At 46.3% G+C, this 20470-nt stretch overlaps 1 protein-coding gene across 7 annotated transcripts in view; it reads left to right on the top strand.

Annotated features, from left to right (window-relative positions):
• SRCIN1 (SRC kinase signaling inhibitor 1) overlaps positions 1-20470 on the top strand; it is a 321558-nt gene that overhangs the window by 66606 nt on the left and 234482 nt on the right. The gene's annotated exons all lie outside the window — the stretch shown is intronic.

Below are 20470 nucleotides of genomic sequence, written 5' to 3'. Positions count from 1 at the left end.
CTGATGGCGCCAACCGGGGCAGGACCTTTGAAAATGCTTACCTTCCTATTCAGACATCATGCTAATCTGCTTGGACTGCATTTTATTTTTTCCTCCAAACGATTGTAGAAATTCAGGCTTGAGGGAGATTGTGCCGAGGGTGAGGAAGACCTGGAAAGTGGGCGATTAGAAGATGCTGCTGTAAGCATGCTCCAATAAACAGCACTCTGGACTGGGATAAAAGATAGGGGACAAATCTGGGTGGAAGCATCCCTGGTCTCTTGCTGCAGTATCCGTGGCTGTCCCTCAATTGTCCCTCAATTGAAGCAGAAGAAGAAGGAGTTGATTTTTATATGCCGATTTTCTCTATCTTTTAAAGAGAATCAAACCGGTTTACAATCTAATTCCCTTCCTCTCCCCACAACAGACACTTTGGTCTAAAACGCATGGTCACTTAGCCCAGTTCCAGCCCCGTTCCACCCAGGATCAAATGAACCCACATTACCTGGAATGAGCAGGGACTAAACTGTGTGCAAATGGGTCCATGTAAACAGAAAATGTGGGTTCCTGCTCACGACCTGAGTTCGATCCCGACAGAAGTTGGTTTCAGGTAGCCGGCTCAAGGTTGACTCAGCCTTCCACCCTTCTGGGGTCGGGAAAATGAGTACCCAGCTTGCTGGAGGTAAAGTGTACATGACTGGGGAAGGCAATAGCAAAGCACCCTGTAAACATCATCTGCCTAGTAAACGTCGGGATGTGACATCACCCCATGGGTCAGGAATAGGGTTGCCAACCTCCAGGTAGTAGCTGGCGTTCTCCTGCTATTACAACTGATCTCCAGCCGATAGAGATCAGTTCCCCTGGAGAAAATGGCCTCTTTGACAATTGGACTCTATGGCATTGAAGTCCCTCCCCTCCCCAAACCCCACCCTCCTCAGGCTCCACCCCAAAAACCTCCCGCTGGTGGTGAAGAGGGGCCTGGCAGCCCTATAGATCAGTGGGTTTTCCTGGGGATCAGCTGGAGCTCCGCTTCTTGAAACCTGCCAACATTTTGGAAGTCTATAGATCGTCATGGGCCCAAGATCCTTTAAGGATTGTGGTATTGCTTTGTTCCTCTTTGCTGTGAGTGATATCTGCTCTTCATCTCTCTCTTTTAGCCCTAGTCCACCTGAAAAATAGATCATATGACACACTCATTCCCCGACTGCATCTTTCCAGATTGCATATTTGAATTCCTCAGTATGGAGAAAAAAACTTGCAAGCTATCTAGATTTCTTTATGACATGCTAGCCAGATCTCGTCAGTAAGCTGCCATGAAAGAGTAGGGATTTGAATACGGTTATCACAGGTCCTAATTTGACAGCAATCACAATGCCCCACTTGGCTCTCAAGAATACTCCCTGTCTCCTAAATAAAACTTTCATGGCCAACGGACCTTTGATCCAGCATTTTGATGCTAGTTCTGTTGCTCAGTCACATTCATGCCCGTTTCCTTATTTGACATGGCTGCTGTGTTTCTGGGGAGAGGCCATGGCTCAGTGGTAGAACATCTGCTTGGCGTGCAGACGGTCCCAGGTTCAATCCCAGGCATCTCCAGTTAAAGGGACTAGGCAAGTAGGTGATGTGGAAGACCCCTGCCTGAGACCCTGGAGATCCGCTGCCGGTCTGAGTAGACAATACTGACTTTGATGGACCACGGGTCTGATTCAGAATAAGGCAGCTTCATGTGTTCATGTGTCCTTGATTGTCAACCCATGATTGTCAATCCTTGATTGTCAACCCATGTGTTCATGTGTCCTTGATTGTCAATGTCAACCCAAGGAAAGTGGTGGCCGGTCGGCCAGAGCAGTGATGTGAAACATCTCAAGCTAGCTGGAGGAGAAACAGGGTATTGGTTGTGGGTGGAACAGTTTTGCTTCTTGTAACTTTTTTGGAGGGTGGTTCTCCAAGACATCAGCCACAGGTAGAACGAGCAGATGAAGCATCTCCCCCCCCCCCAAAGAAAAGTGATGTTGGATGGGGGAATCGAAGCACGGCTCCCCCGCTTCCATTCCATCTCCTGAGGTGTCTGCAATTTGAACACTGACAGGTGCAGGGATGATGAGCTTCCAATCTGTCAGTGCCGTTGATATACCTATAATTACTGTCTGATGTGCTAGAATTAGAATGAGAACAGAGTTGTCTGGGGCAGAAAGGGGTGTCCTTGGTTGCTGCTGCAAGGGGATTGCAGAGTGCTGGGGAGGGCTGGTGTTGAATCGATGCCCTCGGTGGCTGGGGGTGACTTCTGACCTCCATTAAAGGAAAGGGTGCGCATGAAATATGCCGGCACTTAGCTCGTATGAGGCATCATGCCGCCAGACCTGAAGGTAATGTGTGCGTCGGGAGCCTCGGGTTCCACCTTCCCATAGCCTTGGCCTGCTGGCGGTGGAGAATTTTTCGAGTACGGATCCCGGGCTTAGAATGTGACCTCTCGCAACCTCTTTAAAGAAACTCAGAGAGCAGAATGCTGACCTTTGTTAAAAAGAGAGGCGCAAATGGATTTTTGAAACTAGGGTACCACTCTTAGGAGCCTTTGCGATACAAGAAGGTTAAACAGATGCTGTGTGGTAAAAGTGTACATTTGATGTTTGACTATGGCTTTCATTGACCTTCCTCTATATGCCCTTTGTGTTCCCCATGGATTATCCATAGTGACTTTGGAACACTAAAATGTGGGCCGGCTGCACGACGATGCCTTGCTAATGGATAAAAAGGTCAGCACTGTTGCTAGCAGACCCTTCTTTCAGTTACATCTGTTTACAAACTGGCTCCTCTGCCTACCTAGTAGGGTTGCCAACCTCCGGGTACTAGCTGGAGATCTCCTGCTAATTACCACTATCTCCAGCCGATAGAGATCAGTTCGCCTGGAGAAAATGGCTGCTTTGGCAAATGGACTCTAGGCATTGAAGTCCCTCCCCTCCCCAAACCCCACCCTCCTCAGGCTCCACCCCCAAAACCTCCCGCCAGTGGCAAAGAGGGACCTGGTAACCCTATGGACCATCCCAAAGGCTGTGCTGAAAATCATGGAACCAGCATGTACAAGAGTCATGTGAGATGGGTAGGCTTACCATGTCCCCCTTCTTCTTCGGCAGGAGGTTTTTGGAGTGGAGGTGGGCGGGGGTGTTGCATGCGCCCGGAAGTGCTTCATCACTTTTGGTTTACACCCACAAGTGCTGCATTGCAAAGGGCCAGTTTCCACTCAAACTCCCAGTTTGAGTGATAAAGGCCTGTTGCGATGCGGCACTTCGGGGTGTAAAACGCATCACAAAGGGCCGTTTTCCACTCAATAAATGGCCCCTTGTGATGCGTTTTACACCTGGAAGTGCCGCATCGCAACAGGCCTTTACCACTCAAACTGGGAGTTTGAGCGGAAACCGGCCCTTTGCAATGCAGCACTTCCGGATGTAAACCAGAAGTGACGTGTCGCCACGTGCACGGGTTGCCCGCCGACCCTCAGCTGGTCAGCGGGCAGCCAGGTGGATTGGCGGAGGTTTGCCCGCCACCACCTGGCACTTGGCAACCCTAGAGATGGGGGCTGTAAGAAGGAAAGGAAATGGGTGAGGTTGAGTGAAAAGGCTGAAATGGGTGAGGTTGAGTGAAAAGTTTTCAAGACCTATCAAAACGTATTTTGATAGGTCTTGAAAACTTTTGTAATGTTTGTTATAGTAATAATAACAATAATGACGGCCTGTCCAGTGTGCTATGTCCCAGTAAAAAGACAGGCATGGAGAGGGCTCCTTGCTTGTTTCCCAGGAAGCCAGCTTCGATAGAAGAAACGGTGTGATGGCTGGGGAAGTTCAACTCCTACTTCACCAGTGCAGGTGGCAACAATTCAGTTCGAGCCCCCTCTACATTATTTAGTTTGGCCCTTAACCTGATGTTCTTTCCCTTTGGTAAGAGCCACAACAGGGGAGGGGGAAAGACTGTATTCTTCTTTGCCTGTCTTTTTCCCCAACTGAGACATAGGGCGAAAACGCGTGGTTGCTTTAGCCTCCTTTATTCCCTGTTTCAGCCAGGATTTAGCCAGGATCAAACGTGTGCGTTTCGCCGAACGTAAATCCTGGCTGAAACAGGGAATAAAGGAGGCTAAAGCGACCATGCGTTTTTGCCCATAGTGCTATGTCTACGACCTTACTTAGAGTGGCTTGCTTCATTATAACTGGACTAACAGCTTGCTTTGGATAAATGCTCATTTAGAAAAGTCTGATGTATATAAATAATCATTAATCACTGGACGGCTGCAACGTGGACTGAAACACATTCAGATGAAACACCAGGGACCAGGGGTGGACTTAGGGATGCCAGGTCCTTCTTCACCACTGGCGGGACGTTTTGGGGGCGGAGCCTGAGAAGGGTGGGGTTTGGGGAGGGAAGGGAAGGGACTTCAATGCCATAGAGTCCAATTGCCAAAGCGGCCATTTTCTCCAGGTGAACTGATCTCTATTGGCTGGAGATCAGTTGTCATAGCAAGAGGATGCCTCCTTACCTTTTCACCAGCAGAAAAAACAGTTGGATCCAATCCTATAAAATGCACTGGAGAATTAATAATTAATTAAATATATGAAAAGCCAGCCCAGCCTTCTGCCTGCCATGTCTCAAATGAACTAACTGACTTTGTTCAGACAGCTTAACCGTTTTCCAAACTTTGTTTATCCATAATTCAGTATTTAAGATCTTAACATTTTTTGGTGTCAGGAAAACCGGGTGGTGGGAAACAGCTTTTCCTCTGTCTCCAGAATTAAAATTATGAACCATTTCCCCCTTCCCTCTGGGGCTGCCCTTTAAGGCTAACCTACACATCAGGTAGGATTGCCAACCTCCAGGTAGCACCTGGAGATCTCCCGCTATTACAGTCGATCCCCAGACATCCAAGATCTGTTCCCCTGGAGAAAATGGCTACTTTGAAGGGTGGGCTCTGCATTATACCCTGCTAAGGTCCCTCCCCATCCCAGACCTCGTCCTCTTCAGGCTCCACTCCCAAAATCTCCAGGTATTTCCCATCCCAGAGTTGGCAACTCTAACATCAGAGGATCCCTGATACAATATGTAGGTTGGTCCTTGCACTCAACCAAATGCAATGGAAGGTAAACAGATCCAGGCCTGTGACAACAAAGGCACCAGGTTATCTTTTTCTGGTCGCTACCTGCCTCACCTGTGAATTGGTGAGGAGAAGAGCCTGCTCAGATTATGATCTTAGTGCATGGGCAGGGTCAAGCAGGAGAAAATGGCTTTTCAGATATCCCAGGACCAGACCTTTTTTAAGCTTTAAAGGATAAGGCCAACAATTTGAATTATGCAAGGTAACAAACCCAGAACCAATGTAGAGCTTGTACAACTGACATAATATATCCATTGTATGTTCCATTTAGTAATCTGGCTGCTGGTTTCCGGCCCAGCTGAAGATTTCAAGAGATTTTCAGAGGTAGCACCATACACAGTAGTTTGATTATTTTGTTTTAATTCTCTATCTCTGACTGTATTAGATCCTTTTTGTTGGGAAACCCCTTTGATAGTGACTGTTTACCTTTACAGATGGAGTTGAGTTTGGGAATAAAAGATTGTTCCACTACAAGTGATGTGGGAGAATATTTTCCCAGTGTTAGGGCCAGGAAATGGCCCCCAAAATTGGCTCAACAGTTGGTGTTAAACTCTCCGATGTTGATGGATATAAGGAATAGTATTCTTTTGGGCCCTCTAGATAGTATTCTTAATTTTTTCCCCAGTTACTGGAATTATTATAACCCTTTTTTACGATTTCAAGATCAGTTGTAAAAAGGGATAGTGGACCATCCCAATATATGATGGGTTCTAAAGTTTTGAAGAGGAGGTAGGGTTGCGACCACCTGAGGGCCGTCGGGCAACGTGTGTACGTGCGCCTGCGCAACGCGCCCACGTCACTTCCAGTTTTACCCGGAAGTGACGCGGAGGCTCTATGGAAACCACAGAGTTTCGGCAGAGATTGATAGAGTGACCACGTAAGCGCATTGCGTGGCATGCATGCGCGCGTTGCACGCTGAAGAGGAGCTTCCTCCGATGGAGCTGCAGGCCCTGGTAAGCCTAAGAGGAGGAAATCCCAATTGTTATCTAGCTTTTGTAGAAGAAATTATCATTCTACGCTTCTGAGATATTTACAGGCTAAATGTCAACTTACTAAATATAGCCAGTTAAGGAAAAGGGCTTATGAGAAGTGTTGAAGGTTGAAATTACTCTAGGCCTCCTCTGTGTGGGATTCCCGAAAAGTTTGGCATTTGGTAAATTTTAGTAGTAGAGGACATTTTATTCCCTGTACTTGTCTAGTAACACTTATGGAACGGGAGAAATATTTTAATGCTGTCTTTAATGATGACAGCTTTTTGCCTGATGGCCCCTCTCCTCCGATTCTAAATTTAGATAATTGGGAAAGATGTGATCTTCTTACTATTGAGGAAATCTCTACCTTTCTGGCAGAATTCAAAGTTGGGAAGTCCCTTGGCCTTGACTGAGTCCCTGCTGAGCTTTTAAAGATAGATACCTGTTGGTGGGCTCCTGTTTTAGCAGTTGTATTCACTGCCATTTATAATTCGGGAAAAATATCAGATCTGTGGCATCAAGCCAGAATCATTCCTGTCCATAAAAAGGGACTGTTTAACTTTCTGTCTAATTATCACCCCATTCGTTTACTTTCAATTCCTTCAAAATCATATGCTGCCCATCATAAGTTAAGACTACGTCAGTGGATGAATTTTTTTCTGTAATTGGTCCAGAATAAATTGGTTTTTAGGAAGGTTCCTCTACACTCCATCATGCTTATACTCTTTCTTTTTTTTTGGCAGATAAGCATATTTCTCTTAGTAGGAAGCTACATGCCACTTTTGTTGACTTACGTGGTGCATTCGATTCGATTTCTCACTTGCGTCTTTGGAGCAAATTGGAACAGTTACACAGGCTACCAAGATGACTATTTTTAATTAAATCTTTATATTTTATATCTTTTGTTAAGGTCAGATGCTTCGTCGCTCGAAAGTATTCCAATCTAATTCCAGTAACGAAAAGAGTTCGACAAGGCTGTATTTTGGCCCCAGATCTTTTTAATTTGTATTTATACGATCTCCCTTTCAAGTTAAATCACAGTAATTTCCATCTTCCTCAATTGAATGCTCATCGTCTGCTGATTTTATTGTATGCAGATAATGCTGTGTGATTATCTACTATGAGAGTAGGGTTGAACCATATACTTTGTGCAATGGTGAATTTTTGACAGGATAACCAGTTGGTTGTTAATTATAGTAAATTGAAGATTTTATTTTTTCAGAAAGCAGGTATATATAGAAAGGTTAGTCAGTCTTGGATAATTAAGGGGCATCTGATTGAGCAAGTGAACTCATTTTGATATTGTGGATTTCATTTTACAGCTTCCAATATCTGGTCTACTCATCTTACTCATGTTTTGGAAGGAATGAAAGCACATTTAGCTGCTATAACAAGATTATTTTTTCAATCTGTGGGGCTAATCTGTTCTGATGGTTTTGGAGGTTTATCAAGCAAAAATCCTGCCCTTCTTACTGTACGGAGCCCCTATGTGGATCTCAGCAGGTTTCATTCTTGCGGCCTGTTCTGTGAGCTCCTAAATGCATTTCAAATTCTAATTTCCTGTCGGAAACTGGTTGTCGTCAAATTTCTCTTATGGCTTGGGTAGCTGCAGTAAAATTTAAACTCTTTTTGTTCGATTGTGAGTCCCTACCTGAGCTCTTAAGACAGACTCAGTTTGACTCCCATGGATCATCTTGGGATAAGTTAATGGAGGATAAGTGGTTGAGTTTAGGGTTTAATTTGTCCTTCTTTTCTATTGATACACTAAATATAAGAAAGAAGGCTTTGGAATCACTTAGGAGATTAGATGCTAGCAGACGTTGTTCCCCCTTTATGGGGGCTTTTCAGACCCTTTTTTTCCTGTTTTGCTAAGTTATTTTACTTCTCTAACAGTCCCAATTATTCATCAATATTTTTCTTGGCAGCCCATGCCCTCCTCAGACTCCATCCCAAAAATCTCCCACCAATGGTTAAGAGGGACCTGGCAACCCAAGAAGGGGAGGGGTGAGGCCAATAAAGATGGCCTCAGTTGTAGGCCTGATGGAAAAGCTCTGTCTTGCAGGCCCTGCGGCACTCCTTTAGGTCCTGACGCAGGGGGCCCTGATGTTTTTTGGCAGAGCATTCCACCAGGCTGAAAAAGCCCTGGCTCTTGTTGAGGACAGTCGCACTTCCTTAGGGCCAGGGACCCCCAGCAGATTTTCATCAGATGATCTCAATGTCCTTCAGGGGTTATACCAGGAGAGGCGGTATTCTCTGCTTGAAACTGCCCTTATAAAAGTAGAGTTTGACATCCCCCCAAGCCATTTCTGTTTTGTACAGCTATCTCCTCTGAGTGGAGGAAACACCCAGCTGCCTCCATCTCGGCCTGTGAATTGCTGAGTGAGTTGCCGTTGAGAACATTGTCGTTCACTAGTCTGAGGGGGAATAAGATACTGTGTGTTCCTCAATCAAGCGGGGAGGGAGCATGCTTTTATGGCAGCAAACCACAAGTCAGAAAATCAGCTCTAATTGGCTCCTGTTATCTTCATTTGGGGGCAGCTCACATACTCGCTGTGATTGTGGGTGGCTCCTACTGTCCCCAGCGGTGCTGAATTTGTGGCTGGCGATGCTCTGGACAAGCTTGCCATCAGAACTCTTCACCGCAATCATATGTTTGAATTTTGCATGCTGCTGGCTAAGCTGGCTTTTTAAAGTCCAAGGCGGCACCCAGATGACAGCTTGTGCCTCTGCCAAAACATTCAATGGAACCTTTCATAAGAGGCATAATTTGTTTGAGCAGATCTAAACCAACAAATTAATTAGGCTTTGGATGGCATTTGGTCTCCTTCCCTGGAGGTTTTTAAGAAGAGGTTAGATGGCCATCGCCCTGACCTGGATGGCCCAGGCTAGCCTGATCTCGTTAGATCTTAGAAACTAAGCAGGGTCAGCCCTGGCTAGTATTTGGATGGGAGACCACCAAGCAATACCAGGTTGCTATGCAGAGGAAGGCACTGGCAAACCACCTCTGTTAGTCTCTTGCCATGAAAACCCCAAAAGGTTACCATAAGTCGGCTGAGACTTGACGGCACTTCAAACACACACAGAGATGGCCATCTGTCAGTGATGCTGATTCTATGACCATAAGCAGATGATGAGAGGGAGGGCATCTTGGCCATCTTCTGGGCATGGAGTAGGGGTCACTGGGGGTCTGGGGGGGAGGTAGTTGTGAATTTCCTGCATTGTGCAGGGGGTTGGACTACATGACCCTGGTGGTCCCTTCCAACTCTATGATTCTATGATAGCTGTCTAGCTGTAAGGACTGGTTTCTAATTTGGCTTCCTCCTTGCCCCTCAAGAGCTGTTGATTTCTGGGAGATCCATGGTTCGATCCTGTCCCCCATCCTCGATTTACCTTGGAAAGCCACTGTTCCCACACGCTGTCCCTGAGCCTGTCTGCAGTCTTCTCAATGTGCCTACAGCGGTTTGTTTGACCGCTGCAGTGACCATCAAGTTAGCAGCAAATAAAGTCTTGGCTCCATTGCTGATTTATCAGTGACATTTCACTTAAAGGGGAATTCAGAATGAATGTGAAGGTTGTTCCTTGGGTAAGAGAGCGAAGTCATTCGCAAAGGAGCCGAAAGTGTTTTCCAACACCCTTGAGGTCTCAAGAGGGCTCATGTGCCTCCAGAAGATGTCACTGGATTTGGCCTAAAGCAGTGGTTCCCAAAGTGGGCAGTACCACCCCCTGGGGGTGGGTGGGATGACCTAGAGGGCACTAAGAGGAAAGAGGAAAGCAGGGGGGTGCTAGAGGTGGGCCCTTTCAACTGCGATGTTCACTAATTTACAATAGATCAAGCCATGGTACCATGCTGGCAAATTTTGTGGAAACTATCAGAATTTTTTTCCAGACTTTGAAGAGGTGGTACCACTGGATCAAGTTCATCAGTTTTGTTGAATACATTTCAACTAAAAAGTTTTAATTTGATTTTGAATAGATGTGCAATTAATTGTTACTGTTTTGAAATTTTATTATTATCTTCTTTAGTGAGTGATGCAAACCCCTGTTTTGAACAATGATTTTTATAGGATAGGGCAGGGGGGCGCTGGGGTTGAGTTTGTGGAACCAAGGGGGCGGTGGCCCAAAAAGTTTGGGAACCACTGGCCTAAAGCAAGAAATCAAAAAATAAATTAAAAATTGGAGGTTCCTCTTCAGCTTTTGAATGAATTTTAGAGGGAAATTAGGGTTTCGTTGAGGATGGAACTCAACGCGATGCCATTTGCAGGGTTTGTCAGCAAAAACAAACACCTGTGCAGGCAACGTCTCCCTCATCCCTGGAACATTTCATAAGGAAACTTTGAGATGTGATACTATCACTTTATGTGTTTTATCACTTCCACTCCATATCAATGGCTGCTGCTACTCTTTTTGTCTGTCTCTGTGTGTGTGTGTGCAGGAAACACACACTTCCCTTACTATATGGTTGCTTCCACAAGGACATTTTGCTCTGCCTTTCCTTCCAAACTTGAGCATTGTTTTCTGAAGCACCCACATGACATTGTCCTCTAACCAGCTCCTTCCTTGGAGAGCCAACGTGGTGTAGTGGTTAAGAGCGATAGTTTGGAGCAGTAGACTCTGATCTGGATAACCCGGTTTGATTCCCCACTCCTCCACATGAGCAACGGATGCTAATCTGGTGAACTGGATTTGTTTCCCCACTCCTCCACATGAAACCAGCTGGGTAACCTTGGGCTAGTCACTGCTGTCTTAGAGCTCTGCCAGCCCCACCTACCTCACAGGGTGTCTGCTTTGGGGAGGGGAAGAGAAGGTGATAAGCCAGTTTAATTCTTCCTTAAGTAATAGAGAAAGTCAGCCTATAAAAACCAACTCTTCTTCTTCCTCTTCCTCCTCCTCTTCCTTATCCTCCTTTCCAGGTTTTCCCAATCCTTGGCACACTGTTTCTCAGACCTGGTTTCCTAAGTTTTCTCTCTCTAAAAGAACAGAATCCAAGCGGGTTAGCACACCATCTGGAAGGGAAGGTGTAGAATTTCTGAAGGTCCTGCCCACATCAGCATCAGTTTCCTTCCACCATTCTTCCCACCACACCACTGGGTGACTTTTTGAGCTCTTTAAAAATAACCAGTGTGGTTTAGTGGTTAAGAGCAGTGGACTCTAATCTGGAGAAGTGGGTTGGTTTCTCCACTCCTCCACATGAAGCTTGCTGGGCGACCTTGGGCCAGTCCCAGTTCTCTCAGAACTCTCTCAGCCCACTTGGAGGCAGGCAATGGCAAAACCACCTCCCGCCTTGCTCAACGAAGCTAGAGACAGATGGATAAAGCCTTTTATCTGGGAATCTGTTTGTGAATTGGATAATTTGAGGGTTCTTTTAGCAGGGGTGGATTTTAATACTACGTTGGCAGTTGCCAAGTTTTTTTATTTCAGTAAATCAAGATTAAAAAATACTAATTTCCTTATTGTTTATCTAGATATCTATCTTTTAATATATATATTTCCTTTTTAATTTTGATCTTAGTGTGACATTGTTCAGTGCCGAATTGGCAACAGTATCATTAAAGTAAGAAAACCCTTACGGGGTGGCCATAAGTCAGCTGTGACTTGACGGCACTTTCCCCCACTAAATAGCAATTGTGTGTGTGTGTTAAGTGCCATCAAGTCGCTTACCACTCATGGCGACCCTATGAGTCAACGTCCTCCAAAATGTCCTATCTTTGACAGCCTTGCTCAGGTCCTGCAGATTGAGGGCTGTGGCTTCCTTTATTGAGTCCATCCATCTCTTGTTGGGTCTTCCTCTTTTCCTGCTGCCCTTCCTCTTTTCCTGCTGCCCTTTTCCTAGCATTACTGTCTTTTACTAACGACTCTTTCCTTCTCATTATGTGACCAAAATACAATAGCCTCAGTTTAGTCATTTTAGCTTCTAGGGTCAGTTCAGGCTTGATTTGATCTAAAACCCACTGATTTGTTTTTTTTGGCAATAGCAATTACCATTTTTTAAAAAAGCATACCCTCCAGTGGCACCATGGGGAAGGTGGCAGTTGACAGAGAAAAGTAAACAGAAAACTCCTGTTTGGATGCTCAGTTGCCAATACAAACGCCTCTGTATTTGCAGTGACATCGATTGCAGAACAGAGACTAGGGCTGTCAAAAAAAAAAATTTGGTACAGTTCGGATTCGGCCGAATTTGGCCCTTGTGGGTTCGGTACGTGCCGAAGTCCGAACTCCCCCACTTCGTATCCGTTCAATTCGGCGGGAATTCAAAGTTAGGAAACAAATTCGGCAGAATAAAGCCATTAAAAACACAACCGCGCCTTTCCGCGGCTCTGGGGGGGGCATTTTTGGGCTTAGAGGTCCCAAACTTTTGGCAGAGCTTCAAAGGACGTTTATTGAAAGACTCCCCAAGTTTTGTAAAGATTGGGTCAGGGGGGGCTGAGATATGGGCCCTGAAAGGGGTCCCCCCACCCTTAATGTTGTGCATCTCTCAGCAGAGCTTGCCGCTCACGCACAAAACTCCCAGCCCGACAACAGCGGAGAAATTAGCAAAACAACTGCAAACACAACCTTGTTAAACAACACCTTTGCAACACACAACTGAAACCTCCCCCCTCAAACCAGGGAGCGAGAGACTCGAGGGGGAACACACACCCCAGGCAGAACCGACGAAAGCCCCCTTTGGCTTCCCCCCCACCCACAGAAACTGCTCCCTCCCCACACACACACAGACTCTGCTTCCCCCCCACACACACACACATACACAGGAGAAAAATTATAGATTAAAGCCCCCAAAGGGGTCTTACTGTGGCTGTCTTCTGTTCCATCAGGACGGGCTGTAATCCAAGATGATTCCAGTTAGGCACGGAACGTTTTGCTCTGGAGAGATGCACACAGGATTGGATCGGCTGCCCCATTCATCCCAATAGGGGAAAGGGGAAAGGGGAAAGCCCATATCTCGGGACCCCCTGACCCAATGTTCACAAAACTTGGGGGGTTCCTTAAGAAGCTTAATCTAAAGTTCCAGTGAAAGTTTTGTGTCTGCACCCCCAAAAATGCGCCCCCTGCAGCCATGGAAAGAGAAAAGGGGGAGGCGATATTTCTGCCCCCACTGAACCCATCTTTACAAAACTTGGGTAGTATCTTAAGAATAATTCACTGAAGCTATGCTAAACGTTTGGGGGCTATATCCCAAAAAAAGCGCCCCCTGCAGCCACATAAATGGAAAAGGGGGGAGGGAAAAGGGGGAGAGCCCATATCTCGAGACCCCCTGACCCAATGTTTACAAAACTTGGGGGGTATCTTAAGAACACTGGTCTGAAACTCCGCTCAAAGTTTGGGATTTGTACCCCCAAAAATGCGCCCCCTGCAGCCATGGAAAGAAAAAAGGGGGGGAGCCCATATCTCGGGACCCCCTGACCCAATGTTTACAAAACTTGGGGGGTACCTTAAGAAGCTTCATCTGAAGTTCCAGTGAAAGTTTTGTGTGTGCACCCCCAAAAATGCGCCCCCTGCAGCCACAGAAAGGAGCGAATGTGCACAAGCACCCCCCCCACACACATGAGGATTTCGCTCTCTCTCTCTCCCTGGCCGGGCCGCACATCAGCTGATTCCTCCAGTACTCAATCCTGACTGATTGGCCAGAAGAAGACCCAGCTTGCCCACCGATTGGCCGGGGGAGGAGAATGCTGCTTACTGACTGTTATGCTGCTTACTGACGGCCGAATTTGCCGAATTTATTCGCGAACTCCCGAACTTGCTGAATTCGGCCCCCCCGGTTGCCCGCCAGTTTTGAGTTCGGATCCGTCCGAACAGAAAAGCAACGAATCAGGGGAAATTCGGTTGATTTTCAGTTCGGACCGAACCGAATTGACAGCCCTAACAGAGACTCCTCACTGTAAATGCAGCGTAACCAGCCAACTCGTCTTCCAGTCATACCAGCTGCACAATCCTGTCCCTTATTTCAAGCTCCTTTATGCCTGTTTATCCTTCATTTGGATGGCCTTTGTCCTTCATTTTACAATCCAGGTTTTGTTTTGGAAGCTGAGCCTCCACTCCTGCTGTAAATGAAGGAGTTCCCTGTCGCCAGACTTAACCAATGTCAACCCACTGTCTCCAACCCCAGAGTGTGGTATGAAAGCCAGTATCATCAGCTTAAGGTTTCTAATTCACATCACAGTGGAACTAGCAAAAGGGAGGGTTGAGGGAAGGGACTCGGTACCATTTAGTGATTTCTGTTTAGAAAAGATCGAGAGCAGGACCTCAATTAAGCTATTTGTAAATCGTTAATTTAAGCATCTCGCTCAGAAGCCTTAAATTGCTCCCTCCTGCGGCTTGCAAATGGGTAAAGAGCAGCGCAATTGAAATGGGAGCAGTAGGGGAAGAACAGCATTTCCTTACCTTTTTTTCTTCTTCTGGTAACGGCAATAGTGTGTTGCTAACACAACCCTGATTTAAATCAGAGTAAATCAGGAAACTCTTTAAAAAAGACCTGTGTGGGAGGGAGCATCCCTCAGGTAATGTCGAACGAAGGGGGAGGCAGAAGGTTTGTTCACGCCTTTGTGTTTTATGGTGGGGTTTTCCCCCTCTTTCCTCGAATCTCCATGTTTGTCCTGGTATGCTGTGGTAAATTGTTAGAAATCCATCAGGGTTTAACACTTGCCCTTAATATGTATGGGAACGAGCAGAGGTTAATATGGGAATGTACTCTGCAAAAGTTCAGAGGTATATTTCTATTGCTTAACATGTTCCAGGGTTGAATCTTGGAACAGACCCTGGGCCAAGCCTTCTTCAAGTTAGAATCTGGCACTTGGTAGCCATGACTGTTTTAAAGTTATTTTATTATTATTTTATGATATTTTATGTTATTTTAATGTTTTGTATGGAGGGTTGTGATGGCCTTCAGCCGCAGACAATAAACTTTATCACTGGTAGCCATGATGGGGAGGGAAGAGGGTACAGAGGACTTTTTTCTCATCACATTGAGTGAAAGAGTGGGCAGGGTCGGTTATTCAGCCAAGCTGCACAAGCAGCTGCTTGGGGGTGGACAGGAAGGGCGTGCTGATGTACTGTAGGGTAAGATTGCCAACCTCCAGGTACCGGTACTAGCTGGAGATCTGCTATTACAACTGATCTCCAGCCAATAGAGATCTGTTCACCTGTGGCTCAGTGGCAGAGCATCTGCTTGGCATGCGGAAGGTCCCAGGTTCAATCCCCGGCATCTCCAGTTAAAGCACTGGTTCCCAACCGGGGGTCTACAGACCCCCAGGGGTCTGCGAGAACTAAATTAAGGTCCGCGAAACAAAGTTATAAACCCATAATAAATTAATATTTTCAATTAAAAGTTCTCTATTACAAATATATATATATATATATTCAAATATTATCCTAAGTTTAATGTTTAACTAACAGTTATGATTAAAGTTTATTTTCAAATTCTCAGAATTTTTATTTTGAACCTTGGGGTCCCTGCACCAAACAAAAAAGTCCTAGTGGTCCCTGGTCAGAAAAAGGTTGGGAACCACTGAGTTAAAGGGACTAGGCAAGTAGGTGATGTGAAAGACCCCTGCCTGAGACCCTGGAGAGCCGCTGCCTGTCTGAGTAGACAATACTGACCTTGATGGACAAAGGGTCTGATTCAGTATAAGGCAGCTTCATGTGTTCATGTGGTCCAAACCAGACCCAGATGGTGGCAGCATGGGAGGAAGTAATGAATGCACCTTGTTTGGAGATAGCAAAAATACCTTGAACCCGACCTTGGAAGTGGGGTTAGACAACCTGTGTTTTCCTGATCTGGGAGCTTATAATATCGCCGTGTTACCCAAACTGCCTCCCCCTTCGCATGAAATAATATTTCTGGTTTGGCTATTAAAATCAGTGAGAATGGTTTTAGCACAGCCAGTGCTCAAGTTACACTGGGGGCCAGGGGAGCCTTGCCCCCTCTTGTGATGGGCTACTGTGAGGAGGACCATGATTGTCCCCCACCCCTGGAGTTCTCTTCTGCATCTCTCTGTGGCCCTGTGCCTGGCTGAGGAGGGCAATCCACTCTCCAGCATGGAATCATAGAGTTGGGCCATACAGGTCATCTAGCGCAAGCCCCTGCTTAATGCAGCATCAGTCTAGAGCAGTGGTTCTCAACCTTTTTCCGACCGTGGCCCCCTTCCGACCTTGTTTCCTTCCTGTGCCCCTCCCTGTTCTACTGGTAGAAAGGAAGCGATCTAAATATTTTGCTTGTAAATAGCCAAGGAACAAAGAAGCATAAACAGCCATACAAAATGCACACATGCAGTTCTTATTGGGAAACTGAAATTTACAAAAAAATACCCCACAAAAAGGGAATACAACACTCTAATAAACAACAATGTTCACATACCAGGGAGAACAAAGCCTCTACCATTGTTTTCTATTTTCTTCGCTTCTCTGTTTTCTTTTCTTTTGTTTTCTCGGTCACTTCTCTGTTTTCTTCACTTCTCACTTCCCTCTGTGGCCCGCTACTAGGGTTGCCAACCTCCTGCTATTACAACTGATCTCCAGCCGATAGAGATCAGTTCACCTGGAGAAAATGGCCACTTTGGCAATTGGACTCTATGGCATTGAAGTCCCTGCCCTCCCAAACCCCTCCCTCCTCAGGCTCCACCCCAAAAACCTCCCGCCGGTTGCCAAGAGGGACCTGGCAACCCTACCCCCTAGTCTCTTGTTGTGGCCCCCCATTTACGCAGTTTTCACCTGTGGCCCCCTTGGAATATCCTGAGCCCCCCTGGGGGGGGGGGCACATGGCCCCAGGTTGAGAACTACTGGCCTAGAGCATCCCTGACTAGTTCTTGTCCAGCCTCTGCTTAAGGGACTAGGCAAGTAGGTGATGTGAAAGACCTCTGCCTGAGACCCTGGAGAGCCGCTGCCAGCCTGAGTAGACAATACTGACTTCAATGGACCAGGGGTCTGATTCAGTATAAGGCAGCTTCATGTGTTGGGCAGTAGGCAGTGCTTCCGTTGTTGAATTCTGTGTATTTTTAATTTATCGTCAACACTGTCTGTTTGATTACCATCATTTTGTGACCTTTTTATCTCGTGTAAGCCGTTTCCAGCCTCTTGGATAAAAGGACATCCGTTCTTGGAAGGCTGCAGCCGGGGTGGGTTTCATTCTGGATTTTAAGCTGCCTGCACGGCGGCTTGGGGAAGAGGGGGCGTGGCAGACCGTCCGATAGCAATTTCCTTCCCACATCTATTCCTTTTAGCATCTCTCTCTTACACACCTCAGTGCTTTTCTCATTTCAAAGGGCAGTGGAAATCTGCGCCCATCCCTGGCTGATATGGTTTTGCTTTTCTCCGCTCACAGTGGCGGTTATCTCTTCCCCACTTTGTGTAGATTGAAGCTCAAATGGCAGGTAACGGAAAACAAATCCCACGGTGCGCATGCATTGTGGGATACTAGGCATCATAGATAATCCTCTGTTGAACGTCCTTTGGGTGGCTGTGTTGGGACAAACAATCCTTTCACCCTAAGAACATCTGAAACTCTTGTCTCAAGCCCCAAATCACACACACTTGTTCAGGTTAGGACCTTAAACCAGCTTTCTCCAGATTTGCTTAGAATAGGGTTGCCAACCTCCAGGTACCGTCCAGAAAACCTACGGATAGGAGCAGAGGGGTTCACTTTACCTCTTTTCATCCATTACACTTACGTAACAACCTACCTTTCAGTCACTTCTTACTACTTAAACGCAACTCTACCCACCCACCGGGATTTCAATTCAAAAATTGCTTGCAATTTAGCATCCAGAAGGAGGTCTCGAGGCTATCCTGAAAATGTCTCCAGGATGTTCTGAACCACCATTATTTGGACTAAGGAAAACAAGATGCTTAAAAAAAAACTCTTGGAGCACACGGATGCTTTTTCCAATAGAGAACCAGTTAACATTCAAGGCCACCCCAAATGTGGGAGGTGTTCCAGTTGCCTGTTCAGTCTCCCTATTAAACAGGTGAGCTCCTCCTCCTCTAACTTTCAATATACATTAAGAGGCTTCAGCAATTGCTCCTCGCAAGCCGTGGTTTACGTGATCATTTGTTCGTGTTCTTTGATGTATGCCCGGTACGGCTCCGCATAGGAGAGCACAGAGCCAGGATCCGGGGGAAGGTGTACAGTTGTTTTTCCATTGGCAGTTGGTCATCATGTATTAGTGGTTTCTGTAATAATTACATCTCTGTATTCTGAATATTGAGCTTTGACTTTGAGCCCACGTACTGTTTATTAGGTCCAACCTCCAGGTACTAGCTGGAGATCTCCTGCTATTACAACTGATCTCCAGCCGACAGAGATCAGTTCACCTGGAGAAAATGGCCGCTTTGGCAATTGGACTCTATGGCATTGAAGCCCCTCCCCTCCCCAAACCCCTCCCCTCCTCAGGCTCCACCCCAAACCTCCCGCCAATGGCGAAGAGGGACTTGGCAACCCTAGTAAGGATATTCAAACACTTCCCCAACCAACTCAGCTGATGGCCTACTTTCCGGTTGCAAAAGGGACAGATTTCTCGTCTGTCAATTCGGCTGTTTGTGGACAGTTCTGAGCCTGTTCGTCAGGTTACTTTTCACGTACCGTATTTGATCAGTACAGTGCAACTGACTGTGTTTCATGTATGCACATTCTCACCAGCCTGACAGGAGTTCTAGTTTCCTTCCTCCTCTACAAATCTGTTGTCGCAGCATGCATCTCAGCCAATTGTATAAATAAATAGTGGGCAAATCAATCCATCAGCCAGTGATTATAAATATTGTATTTTTAGAAAAAATCTCACCATTTAGTTTTGCGTTATTAACATTATATTGAGCATGGGCATTTTCGCGTAGCCTTATGGGGGGCATAGTTCCACCCTCGCATCATTTAGTTACCTAGCCTGACCATCCATGACCATAGGTATAATCATCTCGCCTCATGTGCAGGTGTTAAAGCCCCTGTAAAGCAAGGGAATGAAAGTCTACCACCACAGCCGCAAAGCTGTTCAACAGCGATTTGAGATGGATGCCAGACTAATGAACAAACTGGGGATTTGGCGCACAGGTGATAGCAGCTGTCAAACCCGGTATGTTCACCACAAATTTCTCAGCATCCCTAATTCTAGGATCCTGATGTTGTTTTGGACAAGCACTGCCTGCATGTATTGTTTGATTTCTGTGCATGCTAATGCTTTCTGAATGAGAACATCATTTACAAAGTTCCTAATGCTCTCTCCTTCAGAAGAATCTGACCCTGCAACAACTGCTCAGAATGTCACTCCACTAGGGGAAGAGAGAACATGAAACAATTGACCTTTTTTTTTGCCTCTTTGTTGAACAAATCTAGTTACAACTACCTGTGCTGGTACTACTACTGAACAGGTCGATAATACTAGCTTGATGCTGTGTGCTCTACAGTACATGGAAGCATAGCTATAGTAGCATCAGTAGCGCACAGCAGAGCCTTTGCGCTATCAGGCTCACAGTGTGCATTGCCAGTCATGGCAGAGATCAGTTGACCTGGAGAAAATGGCTACTGTGGAATGTGGACTCTATGGGATTATAGCCCATTGAAGCCCCTCTCCTCTCCAAACCCCACCCTCCTCAGGCTCCACCTCTCCAAAATCTCCAGGTATTTCCCAACTCAGACCTGGCAACCTTGTGGCTAGCCCCATACACCATATCATTTTTGGGAGGGTTTTCTGCCAGGAGCAGGACTGGTGTATGCCAGTAGGCAGATCAGGTAGAGATTGATAGATTTCTCAGATCAAACTAGAAACCAAGAGTCATGTATTATTCCATCCCTCTCTTTAATGTCACATTCGGCATGCACATTCATCCTCAATATCAAAATGTGTTGCTCATTGATGATCGCCAAGTTGGTAGGTGCAGACACCAGCATCTCCTCCAGTGGGGAGGGGCTGTGGCTCAGTGGTAGAGCACCTGCTTGGCGTGCAGAAGGTCCCAGGTTCAATCCCTGGCATCTCCAGTTAAAGTGATCAAGGGGTAGGTGATGTGAAAGACTTCTACCTAGGACCCTGGAGAGCCGCTGTCAGTCTGAGTAGACACTACTGACCTTGATGGACCAGTGGTCTGGTTTGGGTATAAGACAAATGCTTGTGTCCATGTGTGTATATGCCTCATGCACTTTTTTAACCACAAGACAGAACAGAAAGTTTTCTGTGCTCCACCAGTTTAAGCAGTAACCCAATACCATGCATCGAAGGGTCTGCCCAATATGGCGGGCAGTCTCCATTAGGCATACAAGTATGGGATGTGGAAAGTGGGCAGGGAATGACCAACAGCAGTAAATAGGATAGCAGTAAATCAGAGAGGAGCCCCGTGGCGCAGAGTGTTAAGCTGCAGTACTGCAGTCCAAGCTCTGCTCATGATCTGAGTTCGATCCCAATAG

Source organism: Euleptes europaea, chromosome 18 (assembly GCF_029931775.1).
Source record: "Euleptes europaea isolate rEulEur1 chromosome 18, rEulEur1.hap1, whole genome shotgun sequence".
NCBI classification, from domain to species: Eukaryota; Metazoa; Chordata; class Lepidosauria; order Squamata; family Sphaerodactylidae; genus Euleptes; species Euleptes europaea.
Note: the sequence above shows the minus strand (reverse complement) of the source record. Positions and strands in the feature narration are given on the sequence as shown.